The sequence below is a fragment of the Chroicocephalus ridibundus genome, chromosome Z (genome assembly GCF_963924245.1).
Source record: "Chroicocephalus ridibundus chromosome Z, bChrRid1.1, whole genome shotgun sequence".
NCBI lineage: Eukaryota > Metazoa > Chordata > Aves > Charadriiformes > Laridae > Chroicocephalus > Chroicocephalus ridibundus.
This window is the reverse complement of record NC_086316.1, coordinates 82,152,956-82,173,471: the sequence shown is the minus strand read 5'-3', so window position 1 is coordinate 82,173,471 and position 20,516 is coordinate 82,152,956. Positions and strand designations below refer to the sequence as shown.

Genomic DNA, 20,516 nt, shown 5'->3' with positions numbered 1-20,516 from the left:
CCCAGTAGAAGTGGGGAAGTGGGCAGGGTTTTTTTGGGCTACAGAGTGCCAACACTTCCCATGGGACAGGATTTATGAAATAGCACAGAGCATTCAGAGGAGACAAAGATGTTTTCTTGCGGAAAGAGCAAGGATGGGACTGGCGTGCCTGCTGCCTGATATGAAAGACATAGCAAAGGCTAATTGTGCTTTCTGGAACCTGGATAGGCTGAAACTCTAATGAAGTTGACACTTTTCGGACCTGTGTGTTTCCATTTGTGTGTTTTGCCTATGTCTCCTAAGTCACACATGACTTCCATAGACCAGGAAAACATCAACTAGAGGTCGGTGACCTTTCTGAAGGATCAGCAAAGGTCTTTAGGTGACGGTAGCAAAACCCCTGCTTCCTCAAATTCAATGGGTATTCTGTGAACCATACAGGCATTGTTAAAAAACAAACAAGGGCTCTCACAGGTTCAGAAGACAAGTCTGCACTGTGGGCAAAAGTAGGATGGTGCCTTGTGTGGGAATAGTGGGATTGGCTCGACGTTGAAGACCACCACAGTTTGGTTGACTCCGCGTGAATTGACTGCTTAGAGGTTGACCCAGGATTTCGGGCAAAGGCTGAGCTGGCTGTCTGCTCTGCTGCTGTTACTCAAATGAACTAATTTGAAGCAGTGAGTACATTTATAAGAACTGCAATTACAGCTCATTTGCAGTGCAGTCATGCAAAGAGTTACCTGCGTTGGTCAGGGCTGCATCTTCTGAGATGTAACAGTGACGTGAGGCAGACACAAACTCACTGGGGCGTACCAACTTTGGGCATCGCCAAAGTAGCACACCACTGAGTCTGAACTGACAGGTTCAGAGCATTCCTCTTGCCCAATGTCAAGTCCCTCTACTGAGCAGTGAGAACAAGGATTCTTTAAGGACAAAATTTCAACATAGAGACAGGAAAATATTTTAGGAGAGAACTGAGATATTTACACTGTAGAAAGAGGGAAGGACATGACCGAGAGCACCTTGAAAAATTAACTGTCTGAAAAGGTGGATCATATTTTAAGGCACCCTAATATTTCCAAAATTTCAGTATATGAAATTTGAAGCAGACTGAAGTTGGCATGAAAGAAGCAATACTGACACTGTTTTAGAGCCAGACTTCGTGCACCCAATAGCCTCCAGCATGACACAAAGGGCACAAAAATATAAAAATGAAATAAAGACTGGATGAGAAATTTATGTCTCAGATGATTAATGATGGGTGCCAAAACCTTCTTTCCTTTTAAAGGCATATCAAATTGACAGCAACCAAATCTTGTTATCTGAGATAACTGGGACAGTGGGTTGTGCTGGGAGAGACCTTTCTCCACAGTGGTCCCCCTGCTGGGTGGCTGCGTAGAGATTTTCTATAGCCAACGCCATCACCCTGACACCTTTCCCATGCAATAAATATACCACAGATTCACAACCCTGGTTTGTTGAGCTGGATGCAAGAATCACTGGGTGAAATGTATGGTCTGCATTGTGCAGCAGGTCAGACTTAGATGATCTTCTAACCTTAAAACCCATGAATCATAGCACAGTGATAAACACTTCCCGCATAAAAAACAAGAGTCCAAAACCAGGAGAAAGACAGCTATGGAGCAGAATGAGATCGGGGAGGCTGTGTGGGAACTCAAGTTGTCTACTTTTAAAACCCTTTTGCGCAAGGAAGGTAATGTGCAGCAAGACCAGGGGCGGGAGGATTTACAGCCCAGGATCTCCTGCGTGCTGCCTCGGTGCAGATGGTTGGTGCTCACGAAGTGGGCTGTAGCTACCTCTGCTGTCATAGAGCAGAAAGGCCAGAGCCTGGGAAAAGTTGGAGGTGCTTCAAGTACAATTTTTAAGTGCCTAAATCCAAAATCATGATGCTGATTCAGCTGTTATTTAGCCCCACAGCAGTTACATTTCAAGAGCACCTCAGGTTTTTATGCTTAATTTTTCCAGATGCCTGAAGTTTTTTCTCACTCACAGTAAATTTCCAGAAATTGTCAATGACTTTGGTTTTCTCCCCCGAGAGCATAAGCCAATGGGTTTTCTCAGGTTACCTCTGAGGCTGGGGGTTTTGACTTTTGCCGTTTTTTAAAACACCAGAAGGGAGACCCTTTGTTCATGCAACAGCCCTCACGCACAAAGGGAATATCCACACCCAACCCTTTCCCTCCGTGAGGGTGTCAAATCCCTGTTTCTGACCTCTCAGGAAACTGGCAAAACCACTAGTTTGTAAAAGTGGTGTAGGAAAGAATTCAAGATCCGTGGTCAGAAAGAATGAGGTTGGTTCAGCTCACTTCCAGCAGAGTACGAGAGGAGCTGGATCTGCTGTCAAGGGTAGAAGAAATTGGAGTTTAACATGAAAACCACTAGGAACGGCCAAGCAGAAGTGGAAGATTTAGGCAGATATTGTGTTACTGTTCATACAAACAGTATAGTCACTCTTGGAAGGCAATAGGTTAGTGTTGGATCTCATCTCTATTCAAATCACAGTAAGTGGTCTTTTGTCTTCTAAAACGGATTTTCTTTTGTAAAGCCATAGAAAAATACAGAAAGACACCAAATAAAAGACCCTATTTAAAGTAAGGATCATTAAAATATAATATATGCTATTTAAGTTTGGCTGTGACAGGAAGCTGGTATGTATCTTGTCTGCTCTAAATACAGTATTTTGTTTTCCATTGAAGTCCAACAACAGCTGCCTTTTGCAAATAACTACCTACTTGTACAATACGCTAAACCAAAATGTCAGCACCGAGCAGCTCTCAAAATTCTTATTTTATGAATCGTTGCTGCTTTCATAAGTCTTTCCCAGTCTTGATCAGATCCCAGAAATTCCCCCCAGAAATCAATGGGAATATTTCCTTTAACAATCACAGGTCTTGAATCAAATGCCTCAGAAAAAAAAAGAAGTTGTTCAATGAAGCGAAGAATTAAAAAATGCAGTTTCTTCTGGATTTGTGTCTTGTTTTTCTTCCACCCCACTGGGATCACCTCAGCTGTCCGAGCTGGTCCTGTCCCCCAGGTGCTGCCGAGGGGATGCAATCCCCGTGTGCATCCCCAATTCCTGCCCTTGTGGACGCTTTCTGATCCTTCCTCTGAGTCTCAATTAGCGAGAAGCAGCACTTGTGGCTCTTAGGCATGCACATGCTGATTAGTGACCAGGGGCCTCATGCATAAAGGCCAGCTGGCAGCTAAGACCAAACAGAAAAGCTACCGATTTTCACGAAAAACACTGGAATTTAATATCTTCGAGACCTCTACCCTTCTGTCAAAGTTGATCAGTGGGTTTACAGGTTATTGAAAGAGACTGACAGATGGCTGGACAGGCACAAAGCATGATCACACGAGCCTTGTTTTCTCAGGCTAAAGACTGTGATTAACCTTTGAAAAACAAAATTCGATGTACCTGGATAAATCTTATCTCTAGCAGTGATTTATAAGCAACTTACAGAATAACATCCAGCATGAGTTATGTACTGGTGATGCACAGCTAGAAACTTTTCCAGCATTACAAACTTCTGAACTTCTGTTTTTGATAGCATCCTCCTCCACACAGCAGCAAATTCAAGTCAGCTGAAGAGATAAGCAGCTTATCTATTTTTAAGTTGCTTTTCTTTCCTCTTTCCTGCAGCTACTTCATCAGTTAGAAAGCTCATGGAAAAAGGGCATTCCTAGGAGAGATTCACTAAGTGAGAGAAGGAGAGAGCAAAATGCAAACACAGCTGATCCTTAGTGAATTGAAACTTCCCCCAAATACCGTCACAAATAGATACAAGCACTTCAAGTTTTGCTTCTTAGGATTCTTCTTTTCTATTCATCATATGCTAATTATCATACCAGTCAGCCTGCAACATTTGATTTGCCCTTTTTTTTTTCTGCTTCTTGCTTGTAAATTTACATCAGAGAAGAGGTAGGGAGAAACGGATGGCCGTGCCCAGAGAGTGGTGGTAAATGGAGTTAAATCCAGTTGGTGTCCGGTCACAAGTGGTGTCCCCCAGGGCTCGGTGCTGGGGCCGGTTCTCTTTAATATCTTTATCAATGATCTGGATGAAGGGATCGAATGCACCCTCAGTAAGTTCGCAGATGACACTAAACTGGGCGGGCGTGTTGATCTGCTTGAGGGTAGGTTGGCTCTGCAGAGGGATCTGGACAGGCTGGACCGATGGGCTGAGACCAATGGTATGAGGTTCGACAAGGCCAAATGCCGGGTCCTGCACTTGGGTCACAACAACCCCATGCAGCGCTACAGGATTGGGGCAGAGTGGCTCGAAAGCAGCTCGACAGAAAAGGACCTGGGGGTGCTGGTTGACAGCCGGCTGAATATGAGCCAGCAGTGTGCCCAGGTGGCCAAGAAAGCCAACAGCATCCTAGCCTGTATCAGGAACAGTGTGGTGAGCCGGACTAGGGAAGTGATCATCCCCCTGTACTCGGCACTGGTGAGGCCCCACCTCGAGTACTGCGTTCAGTTTTGGGCCCCTCGCTACAAGAGGGACATTGACGTGTTGGAGCGTGTCCAGAGAAGGGCTACAAAGCTGGTGAGGGGTCTGGAGGACAAACCTTATGAGGAACGACTGAGGGAGCTGGGGTTGTTTAGCCTGGAGAAGAGGAGGCTGAGGGGAGACCTTATCACCCTCTACAACTACCTGAAAGGAGGTTGTAGAGAGATGGGGGCTGACCTCTTCTCCCTGGTGACAAGCAATAGGACGAGAGGAAACGGGTTCAAGTTACGTCAGGGGAGGTTTAGACTGGATATTAGGAAATATTTTTTCACTGAAAGGGTTATTAAACATTGGAATAGGCTGCCCAGGGAGGTGGTGGATTCACCATCCCTGGAGGTGTTTAAAAAAAGGGTAGATGGGGCACTGAGGGACATGGTTTAGAAGTGGCTTTTGTCAGGGTAGGTTAAAGGTTGGACTTAAAGGGATCTTAAAGGTCCCTTCCAACCTCAGCAATTCTATGATTCTATGAAATTATTAATGAAAATGTAGCCACAGGTGTCTTTCCAAAGGAAAAGAGCAGAGCTAGAGTACGAACCAGATGCCACTTTCAGGTTTCCCGTTAACGCATTTACATTTCACTCTGAACGCCGCTAATTTGCATAGGTGAGAGGATAAAAGCAGTAACAAACATCTCAGCTGGTTCTGAATTTCCCCCACAGTCAGAATTATGTATCTGCTGTTCCTTTCTGCGTGTGTTTCTTTCAGGAAGCAGACAGCACGCTGTTTGCTCGCCGCTCTTGGCTCTTTTTAGTGGCATCCCAAGTTGTGCCCGGCAAAAGGAGGATTCCCCAATGAGCTGAAGCGCGGTAGGTGGGACTTCTCCGAGCAGAAGCCTCTAGAGCTGAGCTACTGCAGAGAAAGAGGGACTTCATCAGAAGTAAAGGCCTGAAATAAGATGAGCTGTGGCCTCACAAGAGCTATTTAGCTCAGCTGAAGTTTGCTCTGACGAAGGCCCATTGTGACCACAGGGCGCTGGAGCAAGGAGGAGGAACCGTGGAGGAGATATCAGCAATGTCACAAGCCGTTGAGAGGGAATGAAGGAGGAAGGATGAGCTTTTTTTTTTTTCTTTTCCCCTGTCGATGTGTATGTACGTGCCTGTCTTGTCCTGCAGCTAGAGTAAATTAGTCTCAGTTGCTCAATAAATGGGAGGCATCACACAGCAGTAAATCTGGAAGATGGATGTGAACAGAGGAGGACGTGCAAGAAGATCAGCTCAAAGCGGATTTGTTGCTTGAGGAAAAAAGGCCACATTTTCTTTTCCACAGTCCATGACAACACGCAGCACAACAGCTAGGCTGATTTGCATGGCTGTCTTCAGTACATATAGCAACAAGGGTGGGTAGCTCTTAGATGCTGACTGCTCCCCGGGGGATGAAATGTGGGCTCACCGGTCTACCTGCAGTGCCCGGCTTTTGCAAGCTCAGCTTAGCAGGAAGGAGTCAACTATTTTTTTGGTCTGTCGCAGAGTTGTCCCTTAGCCCAGGATATACAGACAAGAGTTCATTGTCCGGAGGTCTATGAGGCCCGCTTTCTCCAATTTCCTGTTTCAGTTGGTTGTTCTTTACTTTCTGTCCAAAAGATTTTCTTCAGTTTTTATCTGCTACAATTTGCTATTTATGACCAACCAAAACTTCTCGTCAAAAAGATGTTTTTTCTTGAAGAGGCAAATTCACTGAATGGCTACCCCAAACAAAGAATCGAGAAAATGAGAAGACCACCACCTTTGGTTGAGAAACTGAAAATGCCAACTGCAAATTCAACTGCTTTTATTTTTTTTTGCCATTCTTAGCTGAGTATTTCCACTTTTGAGCATTTTTTTTTCCTCATTTTCGACTGTAGAACAATGAGGAAGCCTTGTCTATTAATTCTTTTCCCCTAAAATAAATTCTGACCAACACTTGTAACAAACCTGTGGTTTCAAAACAACCCAATTCTAAGGTAATTTACGTGAGTCCTATATCACCCAGACGCTCCTGACAATTCAATGAACTTTGTTGTGCATTTCACCAGAATACTTATGAACCATATTGGGTATAGCAGAGCAGTTAATGAAACCGGAACAGTATAACTACAACACACTCATCCTTGCAGATGCAGGCAGATGTGGGGAAGTGTACTCCATTTGTCTCATTGAAATACCATTGCAAATTACCTCTGTGCTAACTACATTTAAATAGGAAATAAAGGGAAAAAAAAGTCTTCCTCGACAATGACAAGACAAGACTATCAATAAAAAGGAAATAGAGATGACATACTTCTTTGCCTGTGACATACATTTTTTACATGGCTTAGGGGCTTTGCTTCCTGAGAGTTTACATCGTCAACTGTCAGGGCTCTTCCATGCATGATTTATGTATGCATAATAAAGACATTGTGGTTGAGGAACTGATCTGTGATTTCCAACAGCTTTGAAACTAACGGTAATAAAATATACAGCATATGAATAATATAGGGTTTAGTTAAAAAACATCAAGTTTTGAAAAATGGGAGGCATATTTATTTTCCATTGCTTCATCTGCTCTTTTTTTTTTTTTTTTTTTTTTTTTTTTTTAAGGCAAACTGAATGACAGCCGTTAAGGGAGACAGGGCAAAGATTTCCAATCCAGGGGCCGGACTGTGCGCAGGGCGTCGTGTGTGCCCCCTCGCTCCCGTTGCGGATCCCGGGCGCCCTGTGAGAGAGCAGTTGGCAGCACAAACCCAGCGCAAGTCACCTCAGATGAGAGGATTTAGAGGAGGACAGACGGCGAAGCTCTGGGAGCCACAGTCATTTAAATAAGCTCTTCCTAAAATTGGACGAGACTTCCGACACCACTCTTGCAGCGAGGCGTGTGTACCGGTGAGGCTGGCTGTGAGTGTTATTTGGCGGGAGTGTCGAGAGGCCAACAGCAGAGATCACCACGGGCACGCTCATGCCATGCAGTAACGAGCAGTGCTGTGATGGCCCTCAGTCCAGTCAGTCTTGCTGAAATAGATCTCATCCAACTCATTAGCATGCACACATTCCTGCCTTCCACAGACAGCAGCGCTAGGCTATAGAGCTCCAAAAGCACTGGAAGAGGCCGCTTCCCTTCTGAAAACATCACCTATTCAGAGACTAGATGAAAAAGTCCTTTTTATTTGATATTATAAAATCAAGATACAGGAACTCAATGGTCTGGACAGAATCATGTAGGAAATCTGTGCTAACCAGCCCCTAATTCCTGTGTTCTTGTCCACCCCGGTGAAATTATCCATTTTATACTGATAGAGCTTTCTCAGGTGCCTAGGGAAATTTTACTGGTGCTGTGTTGCAGTCACATTTCAAAATTTGCCCCTGTTCAGGTTAATGAAATGAAATGGAGGATTAGACCGTGCTTAATGACAACAAGAACATGGCAAAGGTGCAAAACCCTTCAGGAGTTATCTCCAAATCTACATTAAAGTTCTCATTTGGTTCCGTAAGTAGGGAAAGCGGACAGAGGTCCTTCATAGCCTCAGAACCTATTTTAATTATCCCCTCCCTGGATAATTATTAACAGGGGAGGAGACAACTGCCTGCAAGTGTAAATGCTAATGGGTTCCCCAGAGAGCACAAGTCCAGAACATCAAGGAACATACGGTGGGCTAACAGCCTCTCCAACACATTGCTGCTGGCTTGGAGGGGGGATGCCGCAGCTGAGATGCTGATGACATTCCTCAATGGCTTGAAGACTAAACTGCATGTCTTCATAAAAGCAAAGCTGTTCCTGCACTGAAATATTCAAGGGGAAAGAAAATTGTGTAGCTAAAACTTGGGCTTTTGACATAGTCAAATGCTGTCAGAGCGAATAAGGAAGGGAAGGTAGAAAGGGGATTTGAAGGAAGTGGGAGCTGTGTCTTCACGACTGGTTGGGGTGCTGCTTTTTAATAACAGCTCTCTGAGTGATTTCTAGAGCAGAAGGAGGCCTCACGACAAAGCACAGAAGGGAAACCAGTTCATACTTGCACCATGTCAGGGGATGACAAGGTTTGTTAGGAAAAAATAAAAACCCAGACACTTGTGGAACTCAACATGCATCTGTACCTCAAAGAAGTCAGGTGTTATCTCAGGTCTAGCACATCGGGTCTTGGTTAGACCATTAACTAAGGGTATTATTCAAAATCACTCACCTCCCTGTTAGGTGTTCCAGGTATGAGATGAAAAGCACATTTGAAGGGGATGTGATGAGCAGGCACTGACTGTGTTAAAAATAATGCTTTTCTCAAGAGTCTTGAAACAAATTCTGTTGTGCTTGGAGGGAATTTAGCACATAAGTGCCAGTGCAGAAGATGGAGTCAGAGGAAGTGATTCTTCCACTTTCTCAGGTGTTTTCCCCTGAGGTCCTCCCTCCAGCAGAAAACAGTCTGCGGAAAAGCGTTTGCATGGAGATGACATCGGAATATAAGAATGCTGTTTCTTTGGCAGGCAGTTTGCTCTGAAAGTAACTTAAAAGGGGATTTCACATTTGTTGTTCCTCCCAAATTTTACGCACTTGAGTTCACAAGGCTCCTTTTTTCAACCTCTCCCAACTCATCACCAAATCTGAGACCTGACTGGAGTCCACCCCAGCTCAAACCCAGTCCTCCATCCACCTAGTGAGCATTTAGGTCGGTCCCACCCTTGCCGTTCAGCCCCTTTTCCACCACAAGACCTCCTGGAGGGCCCCATGAAGGCAGGGGTAAAGCTCATGGCAGTATCTGGGAGCAGATTGCTTCCCGACCACCTCACACAACCGTTGGCACATGGCACATCCAAAGGCACATGAGAACAGAGCAGCTGATATGATGACAGACGGGCACATGAAAGCCTAGGAGAATTACCCTAGATTTCTTTGCACACATGTATATCACCATTTAAGTCACATCTTCTCTGCATTTTATACAGGGACAATGGTTTGGGTTCTCCGCCATAAGCAAGCCCTCAGGGTTGTCTGTAAAACACACTTATTTCTACATTAAGACTAGAGAGAAGGCTTCCATGGGCTGTCTAAAGGAGGACTAAGAAGGCTGAATGCTCTTAGAGGCTTTATGAACAAAAAAAACCCCTGGTGCACTGTTTCTAGCACCTGTCTACATACGGGCCTTTTGGAGGTTGTTACAGAGAGGAACCAAAGTAGCTCCAGAAACAGCAGCTGCTTCTGAGCTAATTAGTGCCCTGGGGTCAATTACTCTGCTCACATCACCATACCGCCCTCTCATGCTCTTCAGACCCAAAGCTGGTGTCTTGGCATGGTGGAGAGAGGACCCTGGTGGTCCTGGCTCTGAAAGGTGGACAGGGTAAAAAACTGCCGGAGGGCAGCAGGTAAGAATGTGGATGCAGAGTGAGGAGAAGGAGGGGTGCTGGTGCTGAGGACTCGTGGTCAGAATTGGACCGTGCCATCCTGACTCCCCTCCCCAAATCACACAAGGCTAATTTAGGTGATGCTGCTTCTCTTGTGCTGCTGTTCTCCCTAACAAAGACATAATGCTACGGCTTTCTCCCCCTCTGTCTTCTGCAGCTGTCATCACCTCATGCCAATAGTCCAACATTAGGAGTGTTTTTGAGCTAAAAAGTCCTGCTCGGATGATCATGCTTATCTCAGCTGAAAGTCTTTCAAAGCCCAGCTTAGCCAAAATATGTGTGATACACACCACGAGTCCAATCATCCCCCTTATAGCCATCTATGAAGAGCTGTTTTTTAAAACCCAAGCTTTTCCATTATCATTTTCTTCCATTCTTGTTTCAGCTCACTAAACATTAACCACCATGACCTACTGCATAAACCCAAACCATATTAAACAGATTAGGTTTATAGCCAAATCCTAACACTCTATTTGGGGAATGGCTACAATGCCTGGCTGTTTCTACAGTTCTGTGTGTTGGGGTTTTTTTTGGACAAAGTTAAATCTTTTTACTTGACTGAAACATTTTGGATGTGTTTAACACCACACTGCTAAAGCAAAACACAAAGATGTAACCAATCCATTCATTTAAGAACAGCACTAAAAAATAAAACAAACATAAGCCCAAACCTATCTGCAATGTATATCCAGAACTTGTAAAAGGAACTGACAAGTTTTTATGAACTAACAACATATGTGTGTGTATTTACATTTTATTCTCATGGATTGTATTTATGTAAGAATATAGGAAATGGCCTCTACCTTTCAATTTACATTGTGGCTCAACATAATCACATGCTTTCCCATGGATAAGAACCCACTACTCCTAACAGAGCTGCCAGCAAGCTGATACAGAAAAGAACATTGCTGAATATCACAGTTTTAGTTTTCAAAGGGAAAGGCAAGGGAAGACAACGGGAGAAAAAGCCACATAGGGTGATATCAGCTGCCAAAAGGATAAATGACAGGTCCAAAAATTCAGATAAATCATCATCAACTAGGGGCACTCTGAGCAGTGTCTCCACAGAATCAGTCCTATGCTTGGGGCTACCGGATGTTTTCATCAGTAATCTAGAATTAGATATAAAGTCACCACTGATAGAATTTGCAGTTGATGAAGATTAGTAGAAGTATAAATAACTGCAGGGACAGTGTAAGCTAGATCACTGGTGAAGCTTGGCTTATTCAGGGGAAAACATGTTTTAATACAGCCAAATGCAATTGCAGTCCATGCAGGAGCACAGAATGCAGACTTTGTTCCTATCACATAGTTATGAAATTTCATACCGAGGAAAAGGACAACCTTCCTGCTGGCAAGGAATGTGAGGGATGTTTATGCGGGAGAGGTCATGATGGGTGAGTAACTCAACCTGAGCTCCGTGTCCTGCTGAGCCACTCGGCATTACTGGTTGTTCCAGGACACGTAGAGATCCCTGAATGGAGAGAGATGACTGCTGCGAATGGCAGGAGGGAGGTCTCAGCAGAGGTGGCTGATCTTGGTCCGAGGGGTATCTTTCACCCTCCCACCACCGCTGGTAGTGCTGTGTCATGAAAAGCCTCTTGTCCTCCAGACACCAGCTGGGAAGTGAGAGCTGAGGAGCTCAAGTCAAAGAAGTTGTGCTTTCATAGCAAGACATTTGAAAGTATTTTAATTAAAATCTTGACTAAATGATAGTCAGCAAACAAGGAACATGACATCAATATAACAAAATGAATTCCTAAATGGATGAGTATGGGTGATACTGCTCAGAAGATACAGATGACACAGTTTACAAAGAATTAAAGTCTACGCTATAGCTACTACTAAGAAGCCCAGCCTGCTTGGAACTGAGTTTTGCTGAGTGCGTGTGATTCAGAGACACAGTTTTCAGCCAAGATCACGGAGCAGACATGAACTTCTGTCTAACCATGAGTTCAGGGCAGGAGGTCTCCACTAAGAGCCAAACACCCCTGGAGGTGTTCAAGGCCAGGTTGATCGGGGCGTTGAGCAGCCTGGTCTGGTGGGAGGTGTCCCTGCCCAGGGCAGGGGGGTGGAACTGGATGATCTTTAAGGTCCCTTCCAACCCAAACCATTCTATGGTTCTATGATTCTACAAACATTAATTTAGGTCTAGATAAGGCAAGCAAATCTACCTAATGTGTTATTAGTGGCCAAGCTTACCACACTCCCCCCGCTTATGCAAGACCCTGATTCATTTCTTGTTTCTGACACACCCTGCTTCTGACTTCTTTCCACCTGTTTTTCCCTTCCTGACATTAATCAGCTAAACTAACCCGAAGGCACAACCCACACTACTACAGAATAATTATGTCTATGGCTGTCAGTCTGCAGAGTCAAGAAGCATCTAAATCTTTAGGTATTTAACTGTATGTATGTTCCATATATATACTCCATATACTGCACTTCAGGGCCTTTAATGTTAAAAGTCACAGTCCTTTCTGACATGCATGTTCCCACTTCAACAGAATCAGATTGCAGCCTTGCACCTGGGTATGAAATCAAGGTGAGTGAAATGGTAACGTTGCAAGTACCCCAGTTTGCTTTCCTTCAAGAACATTAAAAAAAAAAAAAGGAGAAATCTCAGACAAGAGAAAAGAGCAGGAGAAAATTCCTGCAAGAGAGCAGGATTCTCTCTCAGAATGAGAGACTTTTGAAACTCATCCTGTTTACTTGGACAAGGAGAAGATGGAGAGGTAATTTGACTACTGGAGAAATATTCGTGTGGAGAGAAGAACCTGTTTGGAAAAGGGCTCTTTAATCAGACAGGGGAAGGCATGAGAAGGACCAGTGTGATTTAGAGTGAGATTAACTTTTTGCTGAGGAGGATTACAAGCCAGAACAAACTGCTAAGGAAAGCAGCGGGTTCTCTGTTTCTCCCTTCCTACAAATCAAGGCTGGGTGTCTCTCTGGAAGAGAATTTTCACTGAACATCTATTACTGGGATCAATCCTGGGGGCAGCTGGGTGAAACTTAATAACCTGTGACACAGGTGATCTAAGCAAGATGATCCTTTGGCCTTAATATGCCTGCATCTTGGGGACGGTGAAGAGCAGAGCTCTATATAGCAATGGAAACATAAGCAGAGTGTAAATACTGGAGGGGCAGAGTAATTAGGTCTAAGCAGCTAGGACGAGGAGTGCTATGTCGTTCATTTTTTACACCTAAATGTCATTAACCTAACCATGTTACACCTAAATGGATGTTAAGTGGGTGTTTTGGGACCACAAGGGTGGCATAAAGCCTTGGTAGACAGAATAGACGCACACAAGCCATACTGTGTTACTCGGCTGCTTTTATGATCCCTCCTTCCCATGCCTTGAGCTCTGGGGAAGGAAAGTTCTCTGCCCAAAGGGGAGTTCCATTCAGCAAGGACAAGGTGCCATGCAGGTAATTCCTTGCAGCCCTGGTAATTCCCTTTTAGCTTTGTTTGTGTCCTGCTGTGTTTTTTTTTGTCGTGAGGAATGGTATTTCATGAGTGGAAGAGGCTATTCTACCATGCCTTCTCTCAGCTCATGGTTTATTGCAAATATTGATGTTTTACGACATGGATGTTTTATTGTTGAATTTTCTGCTGGGCTGTTACTCGAGTTCAGTAATGAATTCCAGGCTGCCTATTTATTTATTTACTTATTATAAGGAGAGCTAACAAGTTTCACAAGAATTATGTGTCATAGGGAGGTATCTTAGCTAATTCAAAGAAGTAAATCGCAAGAGCAGGAAACGTCAGCATGTGGAATTTTTTGTAAGAGACATGCAAATTGCAATATGTTCTCTTTGTGGTAGAGGTCTCTACCGAGATAAGGAGCTGCCCCACCAGGCAACACACACAGGCAATGCCATGCAAGACTGTTCCCATCCCATGGAGGCTGCAGCAGCTCAATGGCCTGGGCTGACAGCCAGAGCTGCAATTAAGAATATGTAAAAACATATTAATAAATAGCTTTCTTTGGTAAACCAAAAAGTGGCTTATAAGGAAGGCAAACAACCCTGTTTTAGGAAACTGAGGCACACGGCAAGGTGTTTGTATTACTGAGGTCTCTTAGTATGCTAATGGCAGTCACAAGCAAATGGAGCAGAGTTCCTTGAGAAATAATGAATTCCTGCACGACGCCTAGAAGAAAAAGTCTCTTTTGTCTGAAAGTAGGGAAATCCCTCCTTGTCTGCAGCTGTTTGGGTGGACCACACACTCCTGCAATGTATGGTGAAATCACTAAACACAAGGTGCTCCACACTCACACGTCCCTTCTCTTTAAAATATATCCAAAAGGCCTTTTTGATCCCAGATCTTGATCTGGAAGATAAATTTTGAGATGTGACCTACCAAAGTTGTCAGTAAACCGGAGTAACTACAGCAAACCAGCCTTGTAGCTATATTTTTAGAGAAACATATCTTTCATTGGCTTGAATATTGATGAGTCTCCTTTCTACTTCAGATTTCTGCACTGAAAGCAATTTTATTGCTTATAGTTATTTCTCACCAGAAAAAATTTCCTACCTCCTTGGCTAGGCAAGAGTTAATGTGTAAGTGAATGCTGGATGCACTGCACAAGTAAAGTCTTATCATCAGTGCTAAATTATCTTCCTCATTTGGAACTTATCTGAACTTATAACTATAAAGGGAGGAAAATGAAACAGAAGAGAAGATACCATGGAAGTCCTAAACTCTAGTTTTTTTAATTCTTTGTTGTAAAGTACCAAAAGTATTCCTGAACTAGAGCAATTTTTAGTGAGCGAAAACATTATTGATATTTTTCTGAGAATAATCAACCTTTCTCGTTGCAAGATGAAGGTCAAACAATGTGCAGGGCAACACTTCCTTCTCCATCCGTCACCAGACATTGAGCTCCCAGGAACATCTCTGCTTCCAGAACCGGCTTCTCAGAGCTCAAATGTGGAGACCAAACCCTTCTACAGCTCCAACACTCCAGCTCTTCCTGGACACGGATACTCGTGTAACCCAAAACTTACATCCCTGCAGCACGATTTCCCTGTCAGCACTTTCTCACACGCTAAAAAAGCCTTGAATGACTAGCTATGACAGCACCACCTCCTAAAACATGTCATAGTATTGTCTTTCTTGACTCCACACGGCGTGTTCCCCACTCGTACAAGTGAGCATTCGTACTGGTTTGCCAAAGCAGCGGCAGAAGCATCCAGTATCGTACTTCTGACATTGGCCAATGCTAGATATCCTCCAGATGGTAAAAAATAATCTTCACAGACCTTGGAGGCACTGATGTGGTACTGCACCAGCTGACACCAGCTGTTGATTACCTAAACCTTGTAATTTTTATTTTCGTTAATGTACACCAGCTGCGGTGCTTACTGTCACATGACATATACAATTGTCTAATCTCTGTATTTTTCTCCAAATCAGGAATTTTTCTTGATATGATCTATGATGCTACGAATTAATTATATCAGGCATTAGGATATTTGCTTTGTTCCTTTAAAATGCATGCACAGAAGCACTCGGAGGACTACATAAGGTGTAGACGAACAATTTAATTTAGAAGTATCGTTCCAGTGTGTGTATTTGTGAGAGGTCTTTTGTTTATTCAGTTACATCAGGAAAAATAATCGTCTGTCTTCATTTTTATCTTTAGAAGCGGTATAATATATGCCAAATCAAACACGTAACTCATCCATCTTTAATAGCTTTCTTTGTGCCATATAACTGCACGGCAGCTGCTTTGTCAAATGACCAAGAAATTAGAGTTTGGCAAAACAGTGGTTTTCATCAGCATATGACCTTAAGATAACATTTACATTTCAGGAGATGCTGTTCCAGTCAGAACAGAACTGCGGGGCAAACTCACATCTCTGGATACTCATGGAGGCATCCGACAGAAAAGCTAATAAACGCACCAGATTAGTACAGTTTTATTTTCCATAAATCTGGGACATGTTCAGCAATGTCAAACTCGTTCCCGTGCCTTTAAATGAATAAATAAACCCAAGCTTGCTTGGAAGCTCAGAAGTGAGGTGGAATTCATTTAGCTCATTACCATTTAAATGATAGACGGACAGGGTAAACTCTTTTCTTTTGAGGCAGGGGACGGACAATGTGGAGACAAGAGCAGTGGTATTACATAGATGCGGGCTCCCAGGCTTAGATGATTGGATTCAGATGTTTCCAAGGAAATTATTTGGTCCAAAAGGGCTCTTTGGTTACTAACAGGTATAGCAATTATATTTAAAATGTTTTTTACTTACAGTCGGGCTCCTATAGCTTCAGTCACGTAGGATTTACTGGAGGGTTTATCCTTGGGATGCTCTGTTGAGTGCAGAGAATTCAGGTGTGTGTTTTCAGAGGGTTAGGCTGCCAAGACATACAAAGCAAAAAACAACATGTTTAGATGAGAAATATTTCGCTTTTGCCATTTTAACTATAATTTATTTCTCGCTTTTGCAGTAGCTCATTGTTTGCCTCTCCTAAATTCTGGGGAAATTCAAAGGGGACAGAGGTAGCAGGTAGGTTTCTTGTTTGTTCATTCCTTGCATGAGGAGAGGAGGTACCTGCGTAGTTGAGAACAAGAAGGTAAGATCTTCACACCTAGCCCAGGATGAGTGAGAAAGAAACATTGCAATATTTTGTAAATTAATTCAGTTATCCCTCATCCAGATCCCTTGAGAAGAATGAATAAAATGATAATTTGTTTGTATTTGTCATATTCAAAAGAGAAAAAAAAGTGGAGAGAATAGGAGATTTCTGCAAAAGTCACAAATGACTTGCTTGATTTCTGGTTTCCTTGTAACCTTGAAGGTCAATGTAAACTCATCAAAAGTTTCCTGAGCACTCACAGATCTCTTCTAACTGATTTCCAGGGAACTGACTCGAGTCAGAGCTATGGATAACTTGTGCGTATACAGGGCTGTGAGAATAATTTCATCCCAGTGTCAGACACAAGTGGTGGCACGAGGAGCAGGATGGAGTTAGTTGTGGGAATAGGTCACACATTGTAATTCTTCATAATAATTTTTCTTTGTAACAAAAGGGCTCTTTAACAAATTGTCACACATGAGCGTTTTCTCAATCCAGCCAGTGGCAGTGGCCTCCTGAGTGGTGAAAAACTCTGCATCAGCCCTGCCAGACCCTAGCACAAGCCTTTTCCTGTTCTTCACATCTGAAGCCTGATGTTCTGCCTAGACCCGGCTATTTCTGCAGACCTCTTTCTTGCTGGGTCATTCACGTCTGCCCCTGCACTTCAGATATCACAGAGGAACATGGTCCGAGCTCCTCAAGGAGGTTCACAGCCTCCCTTACCTCCCACATTTCTCTTTCTGCAGCATCTGGGAAAAATGCAAATAAGCAGTTGTTTTTTTTTTTTTTTCTCTCTAGGAGAGTCTCTTGCATGACCATAACTTACAATAAGAAAATATACCAGATACAACCCATCATAGCTTCCTGTGCTCCTGGACATCCGTGCAGCTCTGCCTCAAAACATGCAGAGTCCAAACCCATAAGTGATGCTCTGCTCACACATACAGCTCAGCACCTACGTTGAGTTAAAAGTTGAAACAACCATTTGCACAAAGCGGGAGCCTGTGTACTGGAAAGGGAAGATGTGTGGGTATCGTTGCTACTGGTGGAGCTCTTGCAAAGTAACTGGTGACGTTGAGTGTCTCAGCTCTGGCACTATCAACATGCCAGGTCTGCAAGGCACTTGGTTTGCAGAATATGGGGGACTTGATCTTTTGAGCAGTTGGGCTTTCCAAAAGTGCTCCAGAAGAAGCACCTGAAAATCAGTGGAGCAGAAGTCAGTAGATTTCTTTTTCTGTGTTGGTTTTGGGAGCATCTTCCTTACTGTGTGTGAAATTACGCGATATGTTATGAAAAGAGAGAGAGGTGGAAGAGTGATGTAGGACAGTGAAAAAACCAGGATGATCCTTCATTTCCTTCCTTTGGTGAAAAAAATAATGACAGTGTGAGTAGTAAGGAGGAATTCAGATGGACAGGAGTGAGTGACTTGTCATCCTGGATATTGGTGGGTGTAATGTCAGCAGTTGATGGTACTGGTGGATCTGCAGAAGTGACTATGGAGAATTAGATGTAAGCAGGGTGCTAAAGCAGATTCACTGTGTGTGATTGAGTATCTCAGGTAGATTGGGTGAGTGGGCAGAAACCAGCTTGGGAGAACGTCATATTTGACACCTATCCCAAGAAGAGGACCAGAGCGGTAGGGGCTGCGGGGTTGGTTGGTGTTTCTTGTCTGGATGGTCTTTCAGGGAGGAACCTGACAAAGAATAGCAAGGAGAGGGGGGAACTTTTTCTCCTAAATATTTTAAAAAAGAAAATCATCCCGGATGACTTCTCCCTGTCTCAGGGGTGGGCTGTATGCCAGACTTCCCTGCAGCAGCAGAGTGTAACTCAAGTGTCTCTAGAATGAGTCACCCTCTCTTGACAATGAGGGAGGTCCAAGAGGGACACTTTCTCCAAAGAGCTGCAAGGGTTGTTGCTTTCCCCCCCACCTCTTTCTTGGCCTAGAACAACCTAAATTTGTTAACACAAGCAGAATGCAATGCAAACTGCATTGCTTTTGGGAAGGACTTAAGTGGGTGAGCCTGGGATTTCCACTGAGCAGGGAAGTTTTCCGAGAGCAGTTTATTTATGAGCAAGTTTGTAAGCGTCTTGGCTATTTGTGGGCTGAAGTGTTGGCATTTCCTCTCTTTCTTCTCCCCCCACCCAGTTTAGGAGTCTGCAGCAGGCCTCCTTTAATACGCGCAAATAAAACGAGATGAAAAAAAGTATTAAAAATGTAGCTGAAGATAGGAGGAGGCGGAAAGAGGAGGGAGGGGAGAGACTTTTGCTTCTACAACACCAAAGAATGAAAACATCTGTGTCCAGTTGACTCACACTCATAAAGATGCACTAGTCCTTAATCAAACCCATCCAGGGGACCTTGACCGAGCTGTGGGGTGTATATCAGCATTATATTGCTGGCTCACGGGCAGCCGTTCACTGGCCAGGTAGCTAACAGAGCTGGGGGATTTGCTTGTGCGTGGCATTTTTTTATTTTATTTTAAGGAGCTAGGCTGCATTTGCAAACCACGAACTAAATTTCTCCACTGTCGACAACTGCAGTCGTTCTCGTGGGTGCCTCGCTGCTCTGGGTTTGAACCTCAGCCACGGTGCTGTTGCCTCTGTGCCCACCTCTCAATTGCTGTCGATCCACCATCCAGCCCCCCGATTTCCTGGCAGAGCAGCCTGGAGTTAGGCAGGCGTGCTGCACCTCACCTGCTGCAAGCCGTTTTATTTTTGTTGGCTTGGGAAAAGCTGTTGGTCTCAGTTTCTTTTAAAATATTTTGTGCTAAAGAGAGGAAACGAAGCTGAGCTGCAGAGCCTGGGGGCTCCATTCACTGCTAAGCTTAAGTTCTTCAGGTCAGCTGCCAACAGCTACCAACACTGCATCTTCCAGCATCTGGTGTTGGAGATGATTTGGTAAAGCCCCCATCACGTGCCTCCCTGTAAGCCCATCAGTTGTCCTCCTGATTTCAGTAAGACGATTCAAATCATTTACATGCCTCAGCTGTAAATGGAGGTGGAAAACGGGAAGCAAATGAAATATAGAGGTGTTTTCCTTCACGTGTCACCCACAGAAGTGAATGACTTTGTTGATGCTGACAGTTCCTTCAGCCATGATATATAGTTTCTTAATGCATATTCATTAAAAAAAAAAAAAAAGTCTAATTTCCAAGGAATAATGAAATGGGTTTCCAGATATCTTAAATTTCAAGTTTGTTCCCTCATATTTATCAAGGACCACACTCAGACTAGGATTACTCTAAAGCAGCACGTGGAAAGCGTAATTGAATAACATTTTATAAGCTGAGGTCTGGCAATGCTTTTCACGTTAACTTGAGCAGAGCACACCAGTTTTTGTGGCCAGCAGACCAGCATCTCATCACCTTTTCTTGCCCCAGAACATACCCACGGGTGGATCAAATGGAGGCTACCTCCAGAATAAATTAAAAATTGCATCCTGGGTACAAAATAAAAGGCCTAAACTTCTTTCCTGCCTTGTTTAGGGTGCTCTCTGTGTACTCCCATACTTAACCTCTGAACATGGTGTTGGGTCTTAACAGTTGGAAAGACCTTCATACAGAAGCGCAGTTTTCAATCAATTCCTAAACATTGCAGATGGTGAGCTGGTGGTTGGACATCATTTGAACAGCCCTAAATTACCCGCTGGCTCCTAGAAACAACCCTTTTGCCTGGAATGGCAAACTGCTTTGACAGTTTAGGGGGCTTATGAGTAAAAATGTGGCAGGACAAGGGCAAACAGACAAGTGAACCCAGGGTAATCCCGTTGTCCTCCAGAAAGCACCATACACAAGCTCTTGCTCGTACCAGTCCAGCAACAGGTTCTCCCACATTTTCCTTAGGATTAGCTGTATACATAGGCAGAGCTACCACAGAGTGGGTGACGTGCCAAAAATGCACACTGTTGCTTAGTTCACGGCCATGTGTTCTTCTGCCTTTGTCCACAGTTACTTTGGGGCTACGGCAAACAGAAGCTACCGCAATGCTAACCTTACAGGGAGTTTGCCTTCTTGTATGTTTAAGAAATGCCCTGGAATGTATGGCTCTGGAAACATGCACATATTCTTTCATATGAATGAT

At 43.9% G+C, this 20,516-nt stretch overlaps 1 protein-coding gene across 2 annotated transcripts in view; it reads right to left on the bottom strand.

Annotated features, from left to right (window-relative positions):
- Nucleotides 1–20,516, bottom strand: part of LOC134508698 (urea transporter 2-like) — a 304,867-nt gene that overhangs the window by 111,720 nt on the left and 172,631 nt on the right. For both annotated transcript variants that reach the window (XM_063320620.1, XM_063320619.1), the window contains exon 3: nt 16,109–16,214. The gene's annotated coding sequence lies outside the window, so the exon portion shown is untranslated. The remainder of the gene's footprint in view (nt 1–16,108; nt 16,215–20,516) is intronic.